Here is a 26,512-nt window from a genome sequence, read left to right on the forward strand (position 1 = left end):
GCCTATAAGGCCTAAAGAAAACTAATTTATAATAAAGCAAAGTAGCCTAGGCCTACATAAGACTAAACCAAATATGGCTGAAATATATAGGCCATCATGATAATTTAAATTATAACATGTTTTGTTTATGACGTAAACCAACATTGAGTTAAAATGTTGACTAAATTATTTACTGTTTGTTATTTGATATTAGGCCTGATATTGATGCTGATTGAAGAGGTTGCAACTTGAAGGTTGTTGATATTTCAGTTTCAAAGAGAATAAAATTACATCGATTCCTCTCCTCCCAAAGTAACACTCTCCTCCTAAAATAAATAGCAGGCACTAACTGTTTTATCCTAATGCGCCAGGATTGTGTAGGCTACGACACTAGTTTTACAAGTGCACACACTAAATGGAGAGCTAGGGTTAAAATGCAGACTGTGCCTTTAAATAGGCGACTTTTTATCTATCAGCACAATGCTACAGTAGGCTATTTCCACTAAATATTCAGCTCAATATTATGTGCAAGACTAATGTTTAAGCATGCCAAAGCTTTGATCTCTTAGCACTGTCACCATAACGTTACGTTTTCTCATGTTGAGATGGCATCCCGAAATATGTTTTAGATGACATGGGGCACAAGGTTCACTGAGGTGAACGGCTGGACAAACGCGAAATGACAAGGTCTTGACTAAACAATTCAGTAGGCCTAATACAGACAGGCTTTGTGGTTAAAACTATGAAAACCAGTAATGTTAGGCTAGTCTGTTACAGTTAACTTCAAGCACAGAAATTAAAATTCAATATCAGCATCACGAGATTCATTATCGGAAAATCCTGAGCAAACCCGATGCAAAGACAAAACAAGAAAAAAACAACTTCATACATGATGTCTTTTTAAATCAATTTGGTGACCTTTACCGTTTCATGGCTTCTGCTGAGAAACTAGTTCGCCACACACACTGAATTAGCCTGGGTGCCAGACGACCTTAGTCCCGCCCACAACATTTGAGGTCGGGAAGTTCGGTCTGGCATTGCTCCGTTGTGGAGCAACTATGCTCGCCCCAGACCTGGGCGGACCAATCAAATCAGGCTTTACGATGGACAGGTGAGCAACAGCGCCTTGTCTATCACGTCATCTGAGCACGCTTAGGTTGATTATGTTTGCAACAAAAACGCTGTGGCTAGGAGACAGATGGCTTCTAAGACCCTTTATGGAAAATGCATATTATTTCAATGAGGTTGTATCACTGAAAACGATTATTTCTGAAAACTTTGGCCAAAGTTGAGATGTGGGAAAACTCATGATTTCACTTTCATCAAGGGAAAACAGCACTGTTGCATTGACATGTTGTTCCCTCGTTTGTTTGAAATCTCTGATTGACCACCTGTTCGAGGGGATTTGCGACAGCCTTTCCCAGCTGTTTATAACATGTTTGTAGCATATCAGTGTTCAATGGAATTATTTTTAAAAACGGAGGAGATATAGGCTATCATTTTTTTCTAATCGCCTACTACGTATCTCTTAGATTTTGCTAATGAGTGTTGTAGGAGATATTGACAGCACAATAACTTTCACAAACGACCAGAAAACAATGTAAAAGGCATTTGTTGAGAAGAAGGATGGTTCAAGTTTCCTCCTACATCTCACGGTAAGCTATTTTGTTGCTCTGATTGGTTAGATCTATCCAATTGAGTGCAGAGGCATTCCCCCCCTGTATCGGTTGAAACACACCCCATAATTACATCCCAATGGAGCAGTATCAGACTCCTATTCTAACTAGAATTTGAGTATGACAACATCAGGCTAACACTGAACTTGAATCAAGCATTCTTTAGAACGCAGCTGATCAAAACTTTCACTTTCAATGAAATCCACTAGCAAACGGACTAGGCTACTTGCGGCGTGATATTCGGAAAGATGTAAAGCACAAAACCTGTCGTCAGTCAGCGGCCTGTTATACATAGCAATGGTCTGTGTTATACAGAAATATAGCCTACCTATAAAACAACTCAGCAGATCTATACGAATTGCGTGGGTTTCATTTCCAGGTCGGAAAAAACAGAATTCCGTTTAAAAACGGAAAAATCACACCCCTGAATGATATTTTTATTTTTGAGGGCTTTTGAGATATGAGGTTATTACCTTACTTAATAAATTATTATCAGCCTACTACACGTCAGGAGAGGGGCCGCTCATATAGCCACCTACTCCCCTTAATTATAGCAAATAATTGAGATTTCCAAAGAGTTTTTGTGAGAGCTACTTTGTTAACGTTTGGGAAACTGCGAGTAAGGGCTTGCAATCACACAGCCTAAGCTGCTGAAGTGCCGCGAAGGTGCCGCAAATGAACCTGAGAAACAATTTAAGCTCACAATATTGAGACCTGCCCATACTCTCCCAAAGCTCCCGATTATTAGGGAGCGGCAAACACAGGGGGAACAATGGGAACATGCAACAGAGCAGGCAGGAGAAATAACACACACACACACACACACACACACACACACACAGGAGTGTGTGGCTCTTCTCTGTTGCAGGATTAGGAGATCATGTGATCTGGCACAGGGACACTGAGGAGCCAGCCCAAACATAAAACCCAGGATAGAGGGGCTCAGTGAATGTGGAGTGGAACGTGTGCAGGTGGGTGAGTGTGTGAGAGGAGACGCTGTAGAAGGACAGAGTGCCTGCTGGCCAGTCCAGGTACACTCCTACTCTGCTGGATGCGTGATGGAGCAGCAGGCCTGAGGCAGCAGGAGCAGGTGGAGCAGCAGGCCTGAGGCAGCAGGAGCAGGTGGAGCAGCAGGCCTGAGGCAGCAGGAGCAGGTGGAGCAGCAGTAACTGGGCGACCCGTGTCTGATATCCCCAACCCCCGTTGTGAGTCTGTGTCGCTTAAAAGTGTCTGCTTGATATTACTCAACTTTAACTTTTCACTTTAGGAGCGGACACTGGCAGAGTTGTCTGACCCCTCACCCCACTTTTCTCCCTCTCTGCTGTGTCTTAGAAGCTGGATGAGATGACCCAATGGAGAACAACCAGGACAACCACAGAAACACACACACACACACACACACAAACACACACACACTGGAAGTTGGATGAGACGACCCAATGAACAACTAATCAGCAAGATGATGACATTTCCTCACTCCCTATATGATTTCTACCTGGTAATGAATTAACTAGCCTCGTTCTTTACATGAGACATGAGTACTGACAAAGTCCTTTTAGGCAAGTCCCTCCACTCGGCAGCCATATTGCAATGCTTTTTGGGCACTCATAGGGCATCCTATTCAGCAGAAATGCGCATGTGCAAGGCTTCACGACACCAATTATGCTCAAGTGGCAAGTTCACAACATTGGCACGATGTCTTCACAACACACCATATGATTGGCTCAATGTATTCACATCACACCACATGATTGGCTCAATGTATTCACATGTTGATGTTTTGCCGAAGAAGGTGTGTGATATGTGTAGACAACGGCCATATTGGCGTTACAAACTAACCCCATGCATTTCTATGGAGGAATTCTTGAGTGCTGTGTCTCCTCATTAGAAAGTCTCTGGTACTGAGGATGGTCAGTCTGTTATCTGGACTTAGTTTATGTAACACCTGTTGCCAGTGGAAGATGAATATTGTGCAGGAAATGTGTTGAGCTGAAAGAATAAATGCTGTATTGGTCTCACAGTTGAGTCTCAAAAGGCAGTGAACACCCCCTGGACTAACTCTTTCCCACAAAAACTCATCAAAACTGTACCGGGTTATAACATGTAAAGTGGACTTGCTGACTGATGTTTCCTTTACAGTAGGTCACGGTCAAGTGGAATGACCTCTGCTCAGTGAGAATACACATGTGACATGTAACTGAACATGATGCTGCACACACACACACACAAAGGCAACAAACTGTTTTTTTATTTAATTTGAATTTATTTGTATGCAGTTTTCCTATGAATTGAATTGTGTTTCCATTTTCATTACCCATATCCAAGTAAACAACATTTTAAACTTACATATTCAATGTATCATACTGTATAACAAAAAAGTTATTATTGAAAATAAAAGGACTACCTCTGTCTCTCACACACAATCAGAATGTAGAAAGGTTTTAGCAGGAATAAACAAAAATTATTACTTAAATCAAATAACGGTGGATCAACACTCTCAGCCCTGAGATAACCTGTCCACTCTCACTCTATGTTCATCTTTTTAATCTTCAGAAAACATACAGCTACATACAACATTCTAGCTTCAAGTTCAAATGCCATTGTTAGACATTCAACACACAATATTCATTTTCTATCTGATATCTGACGCGTTTAGTTTAGTTCATACTGGTCTAAACAGCGTGCTCACCACATGTCATGTAAATGATCAGATATTAAAAGAGTAAAAGAATGAAGGATAAAAATGGAATAACAGAGAGGGAAAGAGGAAGAGAATATGTGTGTTTGAGAGGAGAAAGAGAATGAAGGGATGAGACAGAAATAAAAATGGGAGAAAAAGCCAGGAAAACAGAAGAAGGGATGATGGTACACAGAAGAAGCAAGACACACACGCACACACAGAGAAAAACACTTGGGGTGTTTGTTTCAAAATAAGGAACGCACACAGACAAACTCATATATACAGTATACCCGCACACACTCACACATAAGAGTGTGTAAACATGAGTGTGTGGCTCTTATTTCCTGTACGGTTAGAATAAGAGAACAAAACAGAACTAGAAACAGGAGAAACAGAGGGAGGGAGGGACACACACACAACAATACACACACACACACAGACACACACACACACACACAGACACAGGGGGTTGCTGGAAAGATAAAATAAAGAGAATCAGAGGGAGCAACAAACACAGGGGGAAAAATGGAACATGCAACAGAGAGCAGGCAGAAGAAAGAACACACACACACACACACACACACACACACACACACACACACACACACACACACACACACACACACACATAAACCCACACACACACACACACAGACACACACACACACACAGACAAAAATGGAAAGATAAAAGAAAGAGAAACAGATGGAGCGGCAAACACAGGAGGAACAATGCAACAGAGAGCAGGCAGGAGAAAGAACACACACACACACACACACACACACACACACACACACATGCTCACACATACACACACACAGGAGTGTGTTAACAGGAGTGTGTGGCTCTCCTCTCCTGCAGGGTTAGCAGGTCATGTGATCTGGCAGAGGAACACTGAGGAGCCAGCAGACCCAGACCTAAACCCAATCCCAGGATAGAGGGGCTCAGTGAATGTGGAGTGGAACGTGTGCAGGTGGGTGAGTGTGTGAGAGGAGACGCTGTAGAAGGACAGAGTGCCTGCTGACCAGTCCAGGTACACTCCTACTCTGCTGGAGCGGGAGGAGGGGGCAGGTATGGCAGTCCTCTTATCATTGTGCAGGGCAGAGTAACTGTTACCAGAGCAGTGCAGTCTCCAGCACTTGTCATTACCTCCAAACCTGCTGTCATTACTCTTCCCTTTCCTCTGGATGCTTTTATAGGCCACTGCTATATTAACCGGACCAGCACTCCACTCAGCCTCCCAGTAGCAGCGTCCAGACTGACCCTCTCTACACAGCACCTGACACCAGTAGTCAAATCTCTCTGGGTGGTCAGGATACAGATGCCACTCACTCCCCCATGTCACCTTTCTGTTCCCCTCAGAGAGAGAGAGTTTTCTGTGTGCTGTGTTTGGGTCCAGTGTGAGCTCACAGGCATCTGCACACAAGAGGAGAAGAGAGAGGAGAGAACATCCTCATTAGAACATGGGGTAGGAAAGGACACACACACACACACACACACACACACACACACACACACACACACACACACACAGACACACAGCGGGAAGAGAAACAGAGGCAGCGGCAAACACAGATGGAACAAATGGGAACATGCAACACACACACACACATCACTGCACGGACAAACACAGAAACACAAACAAACACACACACACACACACACACACACACACACACAGCGGGTTGCTGGAAAGATAAAAGAAAGAGAAACAGAGGAAGCAGCAAACACAGGGGGAACAATGCAACAGAGAGCAGGCAGGAGAAAGAACACACACACACACACACACACACACACACACACATACACACACTCACTCACAGCACACACGCACACACACACACACACACCCCACTGCACAGACAAACACACACACATACACAGACACACACACACACACCAGACACAAACACACACTCAAACACTCACAGCACACACTTACACAACACTGCACAGACAAACACACACACACACACACACACACACACACACACACACACACACACACACACACGCACACTCACACTGCACAGACAAACACACACAGCACGACACAAACAAACACACACAAACACACACTCACACATACGCTCACACACACACTCACAAACACACACACACACACACACACACACACACACACACACACACACACACACACAAACACAAACACACCCACACCCACACACAACGCACACACACACGCACACACACACTCACACATACACACGCAAACGCAAACACAAACACACCCACACCCACACACACACACACACCCACACACACACACTCACAAACACACACACACACACACACACACACACACACGCACACACTTACACATACACACACACACACACACACAGGAGCGACAATGGGAGCCTGCAACAGAGAGCAGGCAGGAGAAAGAACACACACACACACACTCACAGCACACACACACACACACACACACACACACACACACACACACACACACACACCCCACTGCACAGACAAACACACACACATACACAGACACACACACACACACCAGACACAAACACACACACAAACACACACTCAAACACTCACAGCACACACTTACACAACACTGCACAGACAAACACACACACACACACACACACACACACACACACACACACACACACACACGCACACTCACACTGCACAGACAAACACACACAGCACGACACAAACAAACACACACACACACACTCTCTCATACACACACACACACACACACACTCACACACACACACACACACACACACACACACACACACACACACACACACACACACAGGGAGAACGATGGGAACATGCAACAGAGATCAGGCAGAAGAAAGAAGACACACACACACACACTCAAACACTCACAGCACACACTCACACAGCACCGCACAGACAAACACACAAACAAACACTCACACATACGCTCACACACACACTCACACATACACACGCAAACACACCCACACACACACCCACACAGCACTGCACACACACAAACACACACACACACACACATAAAGCACAGACAGACAAACACACACAGCACAGACAGACAAACACACACACACACAGAGAAACAGAGTAAGCAGCAAACACAGTAAGCAAAAACACACACACACACACACACAAAGAAGCTGAGATGAGCAACATTTTTAAACGGGTTAAAACTCTCAAAGCTACCGGCCCTGATGGCATCCCGTCTTGTGTCCTCAAGACGTGCACCACTCAGCTGTCACAAGTCTACACTGACATCTTTAACTCGTCCCTGTCCTGGTGCACAGTGCCTTTGTGTATCAAAAAGACAATGATTGTGCCAGTGCCCAATAAGAGTACTGTTTCTTGCCTGAATGACTACCAGCCCATCGCCCTAACCTCCGTGGTGATGAAGTGCCTGGAGAGACTGGTTGCAGTCTACATCAACACACACCTCCCTGCTTCCCTGGACCAACTTCAGTTTACATACAAGCACAACAGATCTGTGGATGAAGCCATCCCCATCGCCTTGCATACTGCCCTAGCTCACCTGGACAAGAAAAACACCTACTGTATGTCAGGATGCTGTTCATTAACTACAGCTCTGCCTTTAACACTGTTGTGTCATCAACACTAGCCTCCACACACTGTCAGAGGAGGGCTGAGTCCATCATCAAGGATGCCAGCCACCCAGCTCACTCACTCTTCTCTCTACTTCCCTCTGGTAAGCGCTACCAGCACACACACACACACACACACACACACACACACACACACACACACACACAGAACCAGAGTAAGCAGTAAACACAGTGAGCAGGAACAAAAACAGACAAAAACACACACACACACGCACACATATGTATGTATTTTGCTATTTGGTGCTGTAATGGCGACAGGTGGTTTTGGCTGCTGTGTGTGTGTGTGTAGTATGTTTGTGTACTGTGTCGGCAATCAGCCAATGAGCAACGCGATCTGACTGACATCAGATCACTGAATTACTACTGGATTAATACTACTAGCTGGGTAAAGATGCAAGGCTGCAGCGCGTACTTTATACTCTATTGTATACTCTACCTACTGTGGGAATCTCGCTTGGGCGCGACTACACCGTGGGCACTGGACGGTAGCGGAATCATCCAGTATTCAAGGGAGTACCTGCTAAACCTACGATATCACAATTCTCCAACACACCAGACTGAACCTCTATCCGATCCAGGGACACCAGATAACCAGAGGAAAAATCAGCAAAGGAAACCAACCAGGAAGTGGGGAAGAAAAGGAGGAGTGAGGCAGAGACTCAAGAAACTGGCCGGTAAAGGTGTGTGCCCTCCTCTCCCCTCTAGATTGCTGGCCAATGTTCGTTTGTTGGGCAACAAACTCGACGAGCCACGAGCATATTGCAGACTTCAGTGGGCATATAGAGAGGCCAGCCTGATCTGCATCACCGAGACCTGGCTTGATCACACCATACCTGACGCTGAACTCTTCCTGGATAACTTTGGAGAGCCACTCCGATTGGATAGAGACGGCGCCAGTAGTGGGAAAAGATGCGGGGGCCGGTCTGTGTGTATACGTAAACAAAGCATGGAGTAGATCGGCTAACATAAGAGAAACATGCTGCACACCAGATGTAGAACTAATATGTGTGTCCTTTAGACCAAAATACCTTCCCCGCGAGTTTGGCCAAGTGACACTGATAGTTGTTTATGTCCCGCCCACAGGCAACGTCACTTGTGCAGCAGAGACAATTTCAAACTGCGCTCAGCGCATTGAAACAGACAATCCAGATTCACCGCTATTTATTATGGGGGACTTCAATTCCTGCAGATTAAATAAATCACTGCCTACATTCCAGCAGTATGTGAAATGTGGCACCAGGGGCAAACACACTCTTGATCTCTGTTATGGTAACGTGAAAAACGCATACACAGCCAGGGAAAAAAGCCCTATAAGCACTGCTGACCATTACACAATACACCTTATGCCTGCATATATAACCCAGTTGCAACAGGAGGGGGTATTCAAGAGAACAGTGAAGCAATGGCACAACTCTTGTGCAGAAGCTCTGCAGGACTGTTTTGAGTCTACTGATTGGCAGGCTCTCACTCAGGAGGCTAGTTTGGAGGGTGCCACAGACGTAGTAACATCTAGTACATCTAGACGTAGTAACATATAGTAATATATTCAATTCTGTGAGGGTAACATTAAATCCTCAAAGACAGTCAAAATATTCTCCAACAATAAACCTTGGATAACTAAAGAACTTAAAGCAACAATCAATAAGAAACAAATTGCCTTTAAAGAAGCCCTATGCAGGTCTGGTTATTCCTTCGCTGTTTCTGGGTTTTTGCCTGATTTGGGCTCGCATTTTTCACGACATAGCTCCCCCTGCAGCTTCGGTAGCAAGTGACTGCTACGCTAAATCCCCACTAGCTAGCGAGCTAGCCATCAATAAACCAAGCTAAACACATAGGGCTCACAATGAAACGGTCGAGCAAACACATTGTTCAAGAGACTATCAAATCACATTACAAAAACGAGGTTCACCCAAGGGTAGGCTACTTACAATTTCAACAGCAACAAAGCCAAGTCGGAGTCCGTTTTGCAGTCTTCTTAGAAACTACAATCTGACTAAATTTTCGAGTATTTCCGCCAAGTTACATCCGGATGTGTTCGGACCAGAAAGTTGCATATTCGCTTTTTCCGCGGAGAAGAACTAGGGGGAGACGAAGCACCCACCAAACGACCCAAAAAGTGTTGTAGAACCATCAGAACGACTCTCAACCTGCATAATTAAGGCCATTTTTGCTAAAATTGTTGCATAGGGCCTCTTTAAATCACACAAAATAGAACTAAAGCTGATCCAGGCCAAACTCAATAAACAAACGAAGACAGCTAAAAGAGTGTATAAGGAAAAGGTGGAGAAGCTCTTCCAGAACGGTAATGCCAGGGAAGCATGGAAGGGTGTTAAGACATTAGTGGGCCTCCCCACCAACCGCTATGCACACTGTCCTACAACACAAAGCCCAATTGACTTTGCTGAGGATATTAACAACTTCTACTGCAGGTTTGAGCAAAGAGACTTTTCCACAGAGAGGGAGGTGCTTATAACAGGGCTCTCAAATGAGGCACTATCAACAGCAGCAGTTGTAATTAGGAGGGAGGAGGTGGAGAAAGTCTTTCAAAGAGTGGATCCCAGTAAGGCACCTGGGCCGCCTCCTGAAGACCTGCTTTAGACAACTCTCAGGGGTTTTCTGTGAGCTTTTCAATCGCTCATTAGCACAGCATTCTGTCCCTGCCCTCTGGAAGTCTTCCATCATCTGCCCCGTACCCAAAAATGGCAATCCCACCTGCAATAATGACTTCCATCCAGTGGCGTTAACATCAGTAGTGAAGAAGAGCTTTGAAAGGCTCATTCTCACTAAACTGAAGGCTGAAGTGAGTGCATCCTCCAACCCACTTCAATTTGCCTATAGCAGTGGTTCTCAAACCTTTCACAATGAGTACCACCCACAAAAACAATTGGCTCTCCAAGTACCACCATTATGACCGACATTAAAATACAGGTGCGTATAGGCCAATTCAGTTACATATTTGACATTGTACATACTGTTTTGCGTTGTCAAGTCTTTATGAAAAGACACCTTGGAGACTCCCTGAGTACCACTAGCGAGAGTTCGCGTACCACCAGTGGTACCCGTACCACAGTTTGAGAACCACTGGCCTATAGGAAGGACAGAGGAGTTGATGATGCTGTTCTGACTCTGCTGCACAACACCCATATGCACCTGGAGAAACCAGGGAGCCTTGCCAGGCTGGTGTTCATTGATTTTTCAAGTGCATTTAATACTGTTCAGCCTCACCTCATGGGCAGCAAGCTGCAGAAATTGAGTGTCAACCCACACCTGACTCTATGGGTCCTCTCCTCCCTCAGAGATGGGCAGCAACGGGTGAGATTCAATGGTCACTGCAGCTCGGTCCGAACCATCTCGACAGGAAGCCCCCAAGGCTCTGTCGTTTCCCCGGTCCTGTTCACACTATACACCAATGACTGTAGGAGTATGCACCCAGACATGATGTATCTGAAGTATTCAGATGATACAATCATTGTAGACACCTCCAACTCAGGGCAGCTCCTGCAGTCTGCAGTGGACAACTTCACCCTCTGGTGTAAGGAGAACCATCTGGATTTGAACATCACCAAAACCAAGGAGATGGTCATAAACTTCAGACGCTCCATCACCAGCCCCCCTGCTCTTCAAATAGATGGGAAAACTATTGAACGAGTAGAGGAGTATAAATACCTCGGCACCATCATCGACCACCAGCTGACGTTCAAAAATAACACTGACTGGATCCTCAGGAAATGTCAACAACATCTTTCCATCCTAGGAAAGACTCTATCCTACAAGCTTTTTACAACTGCTTTATACAATCCACACTCACCTTCAGCATCCTGGCATGGGTCGGCTCCCTGAGTAAGCTGAACAAAGGGCCTCTCAACAGTCACCAGAATGAGCACCAAGATCATTGGACAACCACAGACCACCCTTGCAGCCATATTTGAGAAGCAAGCCATCAGGAAGAGCAGACTCATAACATCCGACTCCACTCACAACCTCCATGCCCAATATGAACTATTACCCTCTGGAAGAAGATTCCGGTCCTTACCCCTAAAATCCAAGCGCGCCACGCACACTGACTAAACGTTTAACTTACTTATCATGTTAGATAATTGTTTATTTATTTTCTTAAAGTGTGGAATGTGTGTATGTACAGTATGTTGTGCCTTATCACAAATGAAGTTCCCTGACGGGAGAAATTAAGTTCTCTTGACTTGATCTGTATGGCTGTATAATGTGTGCATGTATGGATAGTATGACTATGTGTGGTACTGTACAGTCTTGTATTGTCCCATATAGAGTTGTCTCTCCTGCTCCAACTGCCCTTATTCATTGCCCCCCCCTACTGCCCCCCTGTGTTTATTTACCCCTTTTATCCTTGCACTACTGCAACTGTGGCAGAAGAATCTTGCTGTATGGCAAAGTATATGCGACAATAAACCTTGAAACTTGAAACAAACACACACACACACACAGACTGACACACAAACAGGAAAACACACACACACACACACACACACACCCACACTCACAGAGACAAACACAGTCATAAAAGCATGCACGGACACACACGCACATGCACGCACACACACACACACATACACACACACACACACACAAACAAACAAATGTGGCTCTCTCATTGTCCTACACAATTCATAAACCCAGTGTACTAGAACAGGTGTCCAACAAACTGTCATGCCTAATTACACTCATGTCTGAGTGATGTTAAAGGACACTGACCGGTACAACTTGCCATCTGCCTTTACAGGTGATTGGTATGTGTGATTCTTATGACTGTGAGATCAGGTCAAATGTTACCAGACATCAGAAACTTTATCAGAGTTATATGGCTATGACAACATGGGGCAGGACTAAATTGTTGGCGCAAAAGGCAAACAGTATTCAGAGTCAGGCTCTTCAGTTGTTCACTACCAGCTGTATGAACTGGGAGAAGACTTGATGATGACAGGACTTTGCATTCATTGGCATGAAGCTCTGTAGGTAGCACAGAAGAGCAGGAAACCCACAGGATAGTTGATAGCCCAGCATTTAAGAGTCTAACTGGACATCGCTACCTTGTAGTGGTAAACAGGTAGAGACTGCCAAACAATGAAGAAATGTATTTTCATGTTGGGCACCAGGCACAGATTGTCAATCACAAACAGACTGACAGACTTCACCTCTGTATTCAACAGCATCATCCAGGCCCTGCTACAGCACAAGCTCTCCCAGCTGAGTGTGCCTGACTCCACCTGCAGATGGATCACAGACTTCCTGTCTGACAGGAAGCAGCAGGAGAAGCTGGGAAAGCCCACATCCAACCCGCTAACCATCAGCAGTGGTTCCCCACAAGGCTGTGTTCTGTCCCCTCTACTCTTCTCCCTTGTGGACATCAGGAAGAGCCCAGCCTCACCTGCCCCCATCACCCTGTCTGGCTCCCCAGTTAGCACAGCGGAGTCCTTCTGCTTCCTGGGCACCAGAATCACCCAGGACCTGACATGGGAGCTGAACATGAACTCCGGAACAAAGAAGGCTCAGCAGAGGATGTTCAACCTGCCAAAGCACATGATGGTGCATTTTACACTGCCATCATTAAGTCCTTCCTAACCTGCTCTATCACTACCTGGTGCGCTGCATCCACTGCCAACCATAAGAGCAGACTGCAGCATATCATTTGTTGTATTGAGAGGATGATTGGCTGTGATCTGCCATCACTCCATGACCTGCATGACTCCAGGACCCTGAGGCCATCCCTTAGTTATGCTGCTACAAGCTTATAGGCTGCCAGGGGCCTCTCATGTGTCATGCTGTACAAGTTCTCCTGTCTCTGCCATCTCTCTGATGTCTGGCTACTGTAACATGCCAACATGTCAATCTGTCTAACTCATCTCTGTTCTCTCTCCCTATAGTAGGACCATGTCTTAAACTGCTCTCCACCAGTATAACCTATACACTACCCAACAAGTCTGGAGTTACTTTGAATTTAAAACATATACTACATGAGTTCGAATAGGACATACAGAAGCTGGAATAAAAATAATAAATAGTCATTTACAGTAATATTTTTCATTGAAATAACAATCCACTAATAATCCAATAATTCAAATTGTGCTTGCTGTTTCTATCCTCTCATTCTATTCTTGTCTTCCACTCTAACTTGAGACGCTCCACATGTTAATCTGTCTCTGTTCTCAGAGGCCTCTCATGTGTCATGGCGTACTAGTTCTCCTTCTTTCTTTGTCTGCATCCCTCTGATGTCTGGCTACTGTAACATGCCAACATGTCAATCTGTCTCTGTTCTCTCTCTGTCACTATGATTCAGTGTGTTTCTGCAGGACGCCACAGACCCCCACACATGCTCTAAAGGCCTTTCACATACAGTGTGCAGTGGTGGCCTACGCCACAGTGACATAGCTGCTTAATAAAGAACACTTCAACATCATTAGCACACTCAACAGTAGATCAAGTCTTACATTTTCTCAGTTCTCCACGGGCATGTCTGTAAAGGAGGGAGAGAGAGAGAGAGAGAGAGAGAGAGAGAGAGAGAGAGAGAGAGAGAGAGAGAGCAAGAGAGAGTATCAGAACATTAGAGCTCCACTCTGTAAATGCCAGCATTTCAAATGTGCTTCATGAAGGGTTTAAGTGATGGTGGTTTGAATAAAATAAAGCATGTTGTATCAGAATTAAATTCTACCATTACTGAATGTTGGTAGACAATAGGGGTGTAGCGATTACCGGTATAATGGTAAACCGCGATAAAAATGTTGACTATAACAATTACCGTTTTCTTTTGAAATATCATAATTATCACAGTTGATTACCGCGGTGTTGAAACCGTGTGTTTAATCCTTCCCAGCTTCATTCGAACCTGCTTTTGGCATACAGTAGGCCTGGTACAATGAAACAAAACTGGTACCCTACTGATTCTGTTGTCCTGCAATTCGGATTAGGCTACACCTGATTTTAAAAGGCAGAACATTTTCACCACAAAACGTGCACTGTATCATTTAGCCACTCTGCGTCTTTTTATGTTCGCGTCCACATTAAATCCATTCCACTCACGTTATCAGGAGAACACAGTAGCCTAAAGTTTTATTTTGAACACTTACTTTGGTCTTACTCATTGGAACCAAATAACAGAAAGCCAAGTCATGGTTGGGTAAGATAAGCTATAAGCACATAGCCAATTAAACATGAAAAAGTGAACGGGACACTTTTTGAAACTATTTCAGCTTGTGTAGGCCTATCAGTGCTTTCTGAACATATTGAACACACTTTTAAAAATACAGTGATAATACCGAAAACCATGATAATTTTGCTCACTATAACTGTGAGGTTACATTTTCATACCGTTATATCCCTAGTAGATAATAGGCTTCAGCAACTTGAATGTTTAAAATGGCTTCACAATGAATGAGCCACTTGAAGTCTTGTTGTCAGTGACTTTGCAGGTGCATTCTAAACTTTGGCACCGATGGTGAAAGTTTTTAGTGTACATCATACCCTTCATTAGTCATCTACAAACAATTAATGAAACTGAGACTTCAATATATTATGATTTATCACTGACTCAGCCATATCAGACATTAGACTGGACTCTGACATGACTCTAACCACTCTCAACACATTCCTCACCTAACTCATATATACTGCTGGGTAGAAAACACTGAAATAATGTTGTGTGGTGAACATACTGGTACTGAAACCACATCTCAAAAACACTGAAATAATGTTGTGTGGTGAACATACTGGTACTGAAACCACATCTCAAACACACTGTTTAAAATCTGAGGAGAAAAAAAGAAAAGTCAAACACAAACCTCAATGTCTGCAGCTTACAGTTGATGTCACCTTTCAGTGCACTCAGAAGCTGAATTCCAGTGATGTTCATGTGATTGTCACTCAGGTCCAGTTCTGTCAGGGAGACCATGTGCTGCACAGCAGAGGCTACAGCCTCACAGGATTCCTCTGTCAGTTTACAACCAGCAAGTCTGCATAGAGTGACAAAGACAGAGTGCAAAAGGCAGATAGGAATGAGGTCATTTAATATAATCACAATGTTGTTAAAGTTCATATTCATAAAATATGTTGCGCACATGTAAACATGCCATCACCTTTATCATTAATATCACAACACATTCTTATCAAGTGAACCACAGATTGGTTGCAAAGTTTAAATGCTGTAGATGAAACATAGTGTTACTACCACAGCAGCTGTTCCTTGTTGGAGTATACAGTAAATTCCCTATATCTCAATGAAGAGTTATAGTGAACAGATAAAGCAGTTCACGCCTGCCTATAATTTTTGGTCCAAGTGTTAAAGGCAGCTGACAGTGGCCGTCATGGCAACATTACAGTGAAACTGGATTCACGGTTGATATTCAGTACAGTCCTAGGCTTTCAAATTCTGACTTTGATATCGCCATCTGACAAACTCTTATCATGGGGAGGAATTCTACAGTATATCGATAACAGTCGATAATGGCCAATACGGCCCATCTCTAGCACTCGAGCTTAACTGCATGATGGAGTTGATGAGATGTACACTATGAATTAAGGAAAACAACTATATTTGTCGTTGCTATCCATTTTCATCTGAAAACAATTTCAAACTTTCAGTCACTATACATTCTGTTCAGTCTTGCACATTCACTCCGCAAAAATAAATCATGCTTGTCAATTTGTCTCCATCTCCTACTCTTGCAACGTTTGTGTATGTAAATGTGTGTGTTCGCTTGTGAATGTGGGGGTAATGGGGGGGGGGGGGGGTTTATGTGTGTGCATGCAGATAGATAGATAGATAGATAGATAGATAGATACTGTAGACAGACAGACAGACAGACAGACAGACACAGACAGACAGACAGACAGATACACTTACAGCAAACAGTATGCTAAAATAACAAATCCACATGAAAAATATACATTAAAAAATACATTAAAAGATACTAAAACAAAGATCCACATGAATGTACTCAGGGATGTATAAGCATGAGGCGCTTTCAGTGACAGTGTCCTCTTTCCTTTTGTGAAGGATTGTAGAGTTGTATGGCCCTGGGGACAAATTACTTCCTCAGCCTGTCAGTTGTGCATGGCAGTCTTGAGCTGATCATGCTCTTCTGCTTTGTGATAGTGCTGTGGAGTGGATAACAGTCATTGTCCAAAATGTTGATCAGTTTGTTCAGGGTCATGTTGTCTGATGTTGAAGTGATGCACTCCAGTTCAGCTCCCACGACAGAGCCAGCTTTCCTTACCAGCCTGTCCAGTCGCCCAGCATCCCTCTTCTTAGTGCTTCCTCCCCATACAACAGCATAGCAGAGGACACTGGCAACAACAGACTGCTAAAACATCCAGAGGAACTTGCTGCAGACATTAAGGGACTGCAGCCTCCTCAGGAAGTACAACCTGCTCTGCCCTTTCTTGCAGAGTGCTTCAGTGTTAGCTGACCAGTCCAGCTTATTGTCCAGGTGTATCCCCAGATACTTGTACTGTAAGCAAAGATTGTTAAGTCTGAGCAAGATATTTCATCAGGAGCCACTTCCGGAACCCCGGATTGCATGATGGGGGGGGGGGGGTCAAAATCCCCCTTTATTCAGAGCAGAGGCAGTGACTGCTCCATTGAAGTCTATGGCCATAGCTCAGAATGTCAGCACATATGCTAAGATTTTGGTTCTACAGAGTTAGGAATGTGAATTTTGGTCACGTTTTCATGATCCTCAAACCCTTCTGAACATTTCAAGTACATGTTCAAGAAAATCGACCTTATATCAGGTGTGCGCCGGTTATTTATGCCGCTGCTGTTGGCTGGTTGCAACGTACGCTCATCAATACGTCATCGACACGCGCCTTTATGCAGACAGGATTCGATCCCCATTTTGCGCCCATAGACATGCACTACGACGAAGTATCTTGCTCCGCCTTAACAATCTTTGCTGTAAGTGTTTACCACTTCCACATTGACCCCCTCAATGGTGACTGGCAGCAGAGCGGGCTTAGACCTACGGAAATCCACCACCATCTCCTTGGTCTTAGCAATGTTAAGTTGTACGTGGTTGAGTTTGCACCAACTGTCACCAAGTCCTCCACCAGGCTCCTGTACTCCTTCTCCTGCTCATCCCTGATACACCCCACAATTGCAGTATCGTCTGAAAACCTCTGAATGTGGCATGACTCTGTGTCGTAGCAGAAGTCAGACGTGTACAGGGTGAACAGGACTGGAGAGAGCTCAGTCTGAAGAACTGTGGCCGCTCTGTAAGGTAGTCTGTAATCCAGGATACATGTCAAAGAACATGATGCTCACAGCACTTTTCCCCTTGTCTAGGTGAGAACGCGTCCTGTGTAGAAGATATGTGATGGCATCGTCCACGGCCACTTTCTCCTGGTATGCAAACTGTAGCGGGTCTAGTGCATGGCATACCTGGGGTATGAGTATCCATGAAACCAGTTGTTCCATGGTCTTCATCACGTATAATGTTAGAGCGACCGGCCTGTAGTCATTAAGCTCACTTGGGTGTGGCTTCTTGGGGACGGGGATGAGACATGATGTCTTCCACAGTGTTGGGACTCTTCCAAGATGGAGACTCAGGTTAAAGATGTGCTTCAGTGGCTCCCCCAGTTCAGCAGCACTGACCCAGACCCTTTTTTTACTAAAAAGAACAACTCACTTCTTGACTGGCAAGATGGCGGCGAGCAGAAAAACCAAGTTAGTTGTTCAAAATCTTTCTTTTAGTAAACTCTGTGTACACAAACAATGTCCTCAATGCTCAAGTTCATGTGTAGAGACACTGGTGATACTTTGATCAAAGTTTCATGTTGTGTCGAGCCTTCTAAGTGTTTTAAAAATAGCAATTTTGATCGATCATGCATCAAAATAGTAGTGCCCCTATGACTCCCGTTCAAAAGGCTATTTGACCCTAAAACGACAATACGGTCCAGCTTAAAAGTGGCGCTTCAGACATAATTAGGCTTTTAAACGAAAGTTGGACTCATGTACATTCACAAAAACCTTGCATTTTGCCAAGAGTTTTGCTTTAAATATCCTGGGGGTGGAAGACAGGTGAGTTAATTGCTGTATAATAATTAAATGCTCCTCCCGAACTTTGTTTAGAAAAACATCATTTTACGAGTGTATGTGTTTACGCATGCGTGCGTGTGAGTGTGTATGTGAGTGTGATTATGTGCGTGCGTGTGTGTGTGTTTTTGTGTGTGCATGTGTTTATGTGTGTGTATGTGTGCGTATGAGTGTGTTTATGTGTGTTTGCGTGTGTGTGTGTGCGTGCATGCGTGTGTGTGTGTGTGTGCATGTGTGTGTGTTTTTGTGTGTGCATGTGTTTATGTGTGTTTGTGCATTTGAGCGTGTTTATGTGTGTGTGTTTGTGTGTATGTGTGTGTGCGTGCGTGTTTATATATGTGTTTGTGCATGTGTTTATGTGTTTGTATGTGTGTGCATGTGTGTGCATGTGTTTATGTGCGTGTGTGCATGAGCATGTGTGTGTGTGTGTGTGTGTGTGTGTGTGCGCGCGCGTGTGTGTGTGTGCATGTGTGTGTGTGCCCAAAAACAGTAATTATTGTTTGTTTAAGTGTGAATGTATAAATAAGGCCTCTATAAACTCTGTGTCTTTCAGAGTTTTACTGACCTCAGTTTCTCCAGGTGGCAGTTTGGGTTTCTAAGACCAGAGAGCTGATTCTCTTCTGATGTTTGCAGATCACAGCCACTCATGTCCAACTCACTCAGCTGAGAAATATATGACTGCAGAACTGAGACCACAACCTCAGAAGAGCTGTGTTTGAGTCTACAGCTGATGAGTCTATAGTGAGGGAGGGAAACCAAGACAGTAAAATAAATGGACAGCCTGTAGGACTTCAAGAGACAAGTGAAGTCAATTTCAACCCCTTTCTGATGGTGCCTTTTGTACTGTGCATCCTCAGCGTCAGTTGAGTGAGAACATGTGACGTTAAGCAACGGACTGAAACACAGTAAGTCGGCTGGTAGCCGCGCTAAGACAATTGATAAAGTGCAGAGTGATCCAAGTTCGAGTTCAGCTTTTAGTAGGTGATTTGTTTCTATGTAGTGCCAACCCCAATACAACATCCCTTAATTGTTTTTTTTTCCACAATGCTTTCCTGAATTGCTTACCCGTGGACTTTTCCTTAGACTGCCTTCGAGTTTCTCATCTAGAGAGCATGATACTTCTTTCATGTGCGACTGAAAGTCGCATGCGGGTGACAGCATTTTAGCATTCGTTTTTTAAAAAGCTTATTACAGAGCCGTAAAGTGAGGTTATGACACCAGTAACACAATGTTGTATTTTCTCTGGAAATAGAAATGGTTCATATAAAGGCTTCAAACGCTTCAGTTATAAAGTTTTTCGCTGTCAAAGTGACAACCAAAATGAACAGGGGTCAATGGACTGCTAACTCCAGGTGAAGCCTTATTAGCCTCAGAGCCTCCCATAGGGGGTACAGTACACTTTCCGGATGTTCTCTTACCCCCCTGAGGAAAACACTCCAAGCAACATGTCCTCTATGCTACATTCATTCCCAAATATGAAATGCCAGTCATTTAAAATATGTGGACTGTTTATTACATCAAACAGAAAGCACCAGTCTGTGTGCACTGTGCAAAATACAGACCTGACTTTACAGTCTTGATTCAGTGGTTGATGGAGCAGTTCTCCTCCACAGTCCTGAAGCTCACTGTCACTGATGTCCAGCTCTCGTAGGTGGGAGTTTGCCCACTGAAGAGTCAAGGCCAGAAATCGTCCTTTTAGTTTACAGCCAACAAGTCTGTAAGAACATAAACTATATAACAGAGAATAACCAAGAGTGAAATCAGAGACCAATCGAGTAACAGATTTTGTTATTGTCTGATTGATTCACTCTACAGGTAAGTGTGCACCATATGGAACACATCAGGTCTGGGATCAGTTCACTTACATCAACATTGGCACAACAATAAAAGCCAATGTTTCAAAAATACATTGATTTGAATTGATTCTAGTGCCTAAAAACAGTAGCATTACCGGTGCTATACGCACAAAGTGTGAATTTATAAATAAGGCGTCTATAAACTCTGTCTTTTAGAGTATACTGACCTCAGTTTTTCCAGGTGGCAGTTCGGGTTTCCAAGACCAGAGAGCAGCTCCTCTTCTGATGTTTGCAAATCACAGCCACTCATGTCCAACTCACTAAGTTGAGGAATACATGACTCCAAAACTGAGACTACAACCTCAGAGGAGCTGTATTTGAGTTTACACCTGGAAAGTCTACAGCAAGAGAGGAAAACACTATAACCATAATGTGATCTATACCCCTTACAGTTCCATATATGACAGAAAAAATATAATGACTGTTTATTACAGTTTGTTTTTTCAACTGCTTACACACAAAATCTTTGCATTTTTTTTAAACATGTCAGTCACTCAAACACCATAACACCACACCAAATCTGCAAAACCATACACAAATTTTCAGTGTTTGACTCCGTTTTCATAAAACACTTTTTCCAAAACACCACACACAACTCTCTACCTAACACATAAAACTGTAAAGTTACTTGATTTCGTTTTTCAAACACAACCTATCAAAAAGCCACTAATTCACCTCTTATTCTCACTTCTTCACACTCACTCCTCACATGTGCAAACACTCATTACTTTCCTGAACACCATCCGATCATTGCCTTACTATAGACCCTTTCAATACGTAGAAGATTTCAGGATCAAACGTTCAAAACCAACACAGATACTTTGAAATGAAAATGAATCAGACTTTAGCATAATGCTCTACAAAATGCAGAACTGCAGACTTGAATACACACACACACACACACATAAACAAACAAACAAATATACAGTCATGTCTTTGTAACGTCTGAAAAAATCAACCTTTTCAAAAGTGTGTTTGGTTTCTGTCCAACTATATGTGATTGCTGTAGTTTGCTTTGTTGTTATGTGTAAAATATTCACATCAGCAAATGATTTGGAAAAACCAAGATTTTGGGTTTCCATATTGCTTAGAGTTTTGAAGACACAGAGTTTTGAAAATGTGTGTAAGCAGTTGTAAAAAACTGTATATCCAACAGCAAGCGCCAGCCTCTGTGCACTGTGCAAAGAAGTACTGACCTCACTTTACAGTCTTGATTCAGTGGCTGATGGAGCAGTTCTCCTCCACAGTCCTGAAGCTCAGTGTCTCTCATGTCCAGCTCTCTTAGGTGTGAGTTTGCCCCGTGGTGAGCCAAGGCCAAAAATCTTCCCCTCAGTTTACAGCCAACAAGTCTGTAAAAACATCAGCCATGTAAAGGAGAATCACAAATACTGAAATCAAAGATCATATCTATCAAGAGTAAAGCAATGATTATTTTGTTGTCTGGGTAACACAGTTTATTTTTGGCACCAGTGTCTGATAAACAGTCTACAAAATTACTAACCTCAGTCTTTCCAGTTTGCAGGTTGGACTCTGTAGAGCAGAGGTCAGTTTTTGTCCCGATTCCTGCAGGTCATTCTGACTCAGATCCAGCTCTCTTAAGGGGGAGTTTGCAGACTGCAGAGCTGAGGCCACAATCTCCCAGGACTTCTCTGTTAGCTTACAGCCAGCAAGTCTGTAAGAGAGCCAACAGAGTATAAAAAGGTAATGTGTCATGTTTAACTCTGCAGGAAGAGTGAGAGAGGAAAATAAATATAACTGCCCCACATACAGGTATGTGCCAGACCCAAAACAACACTACTAAGAATAATATATGAGGCCTGAATACCATGCACAGTCAGGGGCGCCTGCAGGAATTAATGCTATGGTACGCACACCCATCCCCCCCCCCCCCCCCCCCGCAAAAAAAAAATCACTCGTGAACAATATTTGTCCGTTTTAGGTCCGTGCATTGGTCAGCAAAAAAGTAGCCTACATAGCATAACAACATCCACATGCAATAATACAACGACAATGTCTACAATGACCTATTCATTTGGACAACTTGATAAAGTTACCTTTAGTTTTGTTCTAGCGTAACGTGACGTCTGGCTTTAGTGCAGTCTAACGTTCTGACAAGCACACCAATTGCCTACCTTGTTCTTGCCCATCTGGAATAACTCCTAGCTTTGCTGCCTCCATCCTTTCTGTTTTCGTTGTTTAAACTTTTGTATTGAGTATTGAGTTAGTGAATTAGCTCAACATTGTGTGCTGATAACCATATGTAGATAGCCGAGTAAAAGAAAACAACAAGTAGCCTATTGCGTGTCTGCGTGCGTATTCTCTCTCCTGCTCAAACAAAATGCGTGCACGTTAATTTTGATAACGTGTTCACTAACTTTACATAATAGAAAATGGTAAATAGCCTAATGGCATGCAGCTAAAGGGATACTGTGCATAGTTGGGAAGGTATGGTAGGCCAATTTGGTGTGAATACACACACACACACAAGGGAAATTTTCTGTTGTTGAGTAGCTTGATGGTACGCACAGTGCGTACGGACGTACACCTGCAGGCGCGCCTGTGCACAGTCAACGCTGCCCAACCACAGACACATCACCACTAGACTGATCAGTGTGATTAACCCAGAGCTGCATGAGCAGATGTAAACAGTTCAGACTGGAGAACATCATATTCAGTGTTTTTACACCCCATTTATTCCATGCACCTCCACATAACAATACTTAGGAAGGCTCTCTTTTCCAAAACACTATACATCCATTATTGAAAACATTAAGGCGAGACACTACAGGTGAATAGGGTAAAAATTTTAAATAATAGACATCACCATGAAACTTCCTCAGTTGATTACTTACACAAGTATGAACAAAAAATGTGTTACAAGTTTTGGAAATTCGAATGTTTAATTATGCAAATTAGGCATTATCTCATTAAATATGCGCAAATTTGCATATATTTTCGGTAGATATATCTGAACATATGATAAAGCCAGGTACAAAATTATTTTTTCATTTTGTTTGCATACAAGATAAAAATAAAATTACAGAGGGATTTCAGGATATCTGCTTTCATTACCTAGGAAATCAGAATATACTGTCCATAGCCTTAAAAAATTGATTTTTGCCATATATTTTTGATTAAAATGTCACATAAATCAGGCCAGGAATGATTTATTAACAAATCCCTCTGTAAATATCTTCAGAATACTGCTAAGTGTATATCTGGAAAGGTTGGTGTACATAGGTGCTACATAGGCTGAGATGTTTCTACTGGAAAATGATAAAAACTCAATTTGAGAAAACAGCCTTGGAACACAGCCAAGAGATTCCGTTCTCAGCCTAGACTCGCCTTTGAACTTTCACGATTGGTTGCGGTTACAAGGAAGTGTCCATATTTGGATAGCACAACATCATGCAGGAAAAACAGAGCTTTCCAATGGTACTACACATGTTATGTTTTGTATCACGGTCGCGGTAGAGCATGAAACGTTAGAAGACTAACTTTTGGTGAATTTAGGAGAAATATACAGGCGCGAGTAGACAAAATGTAATGAAATAAACACCTAAATGTGTAAATCGGGCTTTGTTGTTGTAGTAGTGTGAAAGAATACATGCTAAGGTAGCAAATTAGCCCAAAATCTCGAAATTGACCAGTGCATGAAAAAACGATGTTTTCACCTGCCGTGTCTCACCTTAATAGGCCATGTTACTGCGCGTCATGCCTAACAACGCCCCTTAGCTGTTGTAAAATCAGTGTAACCTACGGCCTCTCTGGGCTTATTGCTTAAGTGTATTTCAGGTATGGTAATATCAATCAAAGTGGAGTTGTGTTGTTTTGATTGAATAAAGATACCTCAAATAACAATATCCCAATTACAGTTCCACTGAAAAAAAATGCATTAAAATGGAGGATATTTCGTTTTGGAAAAGAGCTCTTCAAATAATAACTTCTTACAGTTTTGATGTAGAGAGCTCTTCATTTGCACCTGCTGATTTGTGTGCTAATCTCTCTCTCTCTCTATCGCACGCACGCACGCACGCATAACTGCTGATCTGATTTTATCTGGTGCAGAGATGCAGCATTCTCATGATGGTAGGAAAATATAGCAGGGAAGCTCAGAATGATTATTGTGTATGGAAATGTTGTTGGATATAGGGCACAAAAAGCTCTACACCTTCCCCAACACACACACACCAAAAATCCCACTTGCTTTAACAAGAATTCAAGCTGAAATTGTGCAGTGTGTGTAGTAATTCAACTATTTATTGATTGTGATACTCACACAGCCTTTCTGCAGCATCTCACAGCTGGCACCAGTGTCCTTCGTCCCTCCTCTGAGGTTTTATATTTATTCAGGTCAAACTCATCTAACACCTCCTCAGACATCAGAAGCACATGAGCCAAGGCTGAGCAGTGAGCCAGTGTGAGCTGTTTCACGGCACCTTTCTCTGCCTTCAGGAAAGCCTGGATTTCATCATGAACAGAAGAATCATGCATTTCCACCAGGCAGTGGAACAGATTGATGCACCTCTCGGGGGAGATATTTTGTCTCTGCATCACCTTCAGGTTCTTGATTGTTTTCTTCACACTCTCTGGGCTGCTGTGTGTGTGTGTCAGGAGGCCAAGCAAAAGTCTCTTGATTCCAGAGAAATGCCATGATTCTTGCTTTCCAAAGCTTTGTTCACTGCATTTTTCAGCAGGTCATCTAGAGGCACATCTGGCAAAGACCTGGACTTTCTGCTAAGAAATGGTTTCAGGACCTTCATGTTCTTACACAAATAGGAGGCAAACAAATGAAGTGCAGCAAGAAACTCCTGGATGCTCAGATGGACAAAGCAGTAGACCTTCTTGTGGTGAAACACACATTCCTCCCTGAAGATCTCAGTGCACATGCCAGAGTACATTGAGGCTTCACTGACATCAATGCCACACTCTCTCAGGTCTTCCTCATAGAACATGAGATTGCCATTCTCCAGATGCTTGAAAGCCAGCTCTGACAGTTTCAATATGACACCCTTATGTGATTCCAGGAGCCTCTGTCTATCTGTCTCAGTTTCCTCTTGATACTTCTGGTTTTTCCTGGTGGTCTGGATGAGCAGGAAATGAATGAACATCTCAGTCAGAGTTTTGGGGGCTTCCTTCCCGTCATCCTGTTCGAGCATCTGCTGAAGGACAGTGGCTGAGATCCAACAGAAGACTGGCATGTGGCACATAATGTGGAGACTCCTGGTTGCCGTAATGTGTGAGATGATTCTGTTGGCTTGATTCTGGTCACTGAACCTCTTCCTGAAGTACTCTTCCTTCTGTGGGTCATTGAACCCTCGTACTTCTGTCACCTGACTGATGCACTGAGAAGGGATCTGACTGGCTGCTGCTGGTCGGGAGGTTATCCAGATGAGAGCAGAGGGAAGCAGAGTTCCCTGAATGAGGCTCGTCATCAGCACATCCACTGATGATGTTTGTGTCACATCAGACAACTTTTGTTTCCTTTGGAAATTCAGTGGAAGTCGACTCTCATCCAGACCATCAAAGATGAGAACAATGTGGCAGTCTTTGTATTCAGCATCCTGTAGCTCCTTAAGCTCAGGGTGGAAGTCAAGCAGGAGCCTGTGAAGACTGTACTCATCATGTTTGAC

The 26,512-nt window shown here is 43.5% G+C and overlaps 1 pseudogene; it reads right to left on the reverse strand.

Annotated features, from left to right (window-relative positions):
- Nucleotides 1–4,064: 4,064 nt before the first annotated feature.
- LOC143126179 (NACHT, LRR and PYD domains-containing protein 12-like) overlaps nt 4,065–26,512 on the reverse strand; it is an 88,635-nt pseudogene continuing 66,187 nt past the window's right edge.

Source organism: Alosa pseudoharengus, unplaced genomic scaffold (genome assembly GCF_046254945.1).
Source record: "Alosa pseudoharengus isolate Yale_2024_CS ecotype anadromous, Long Island Sound unplaced genomic scaffold, YU_APseudo_1.1 YU_APseudo_1.1_scf_1, whole genome shotgun sequence".
Taxonomy (NCBI): domain Eukaryota; kingdom Metazoa; phylum Chordata; class Actinopteri; order Clupeiformes; family Clupeidae; genus Alosa; species Alosa pseudoharengus.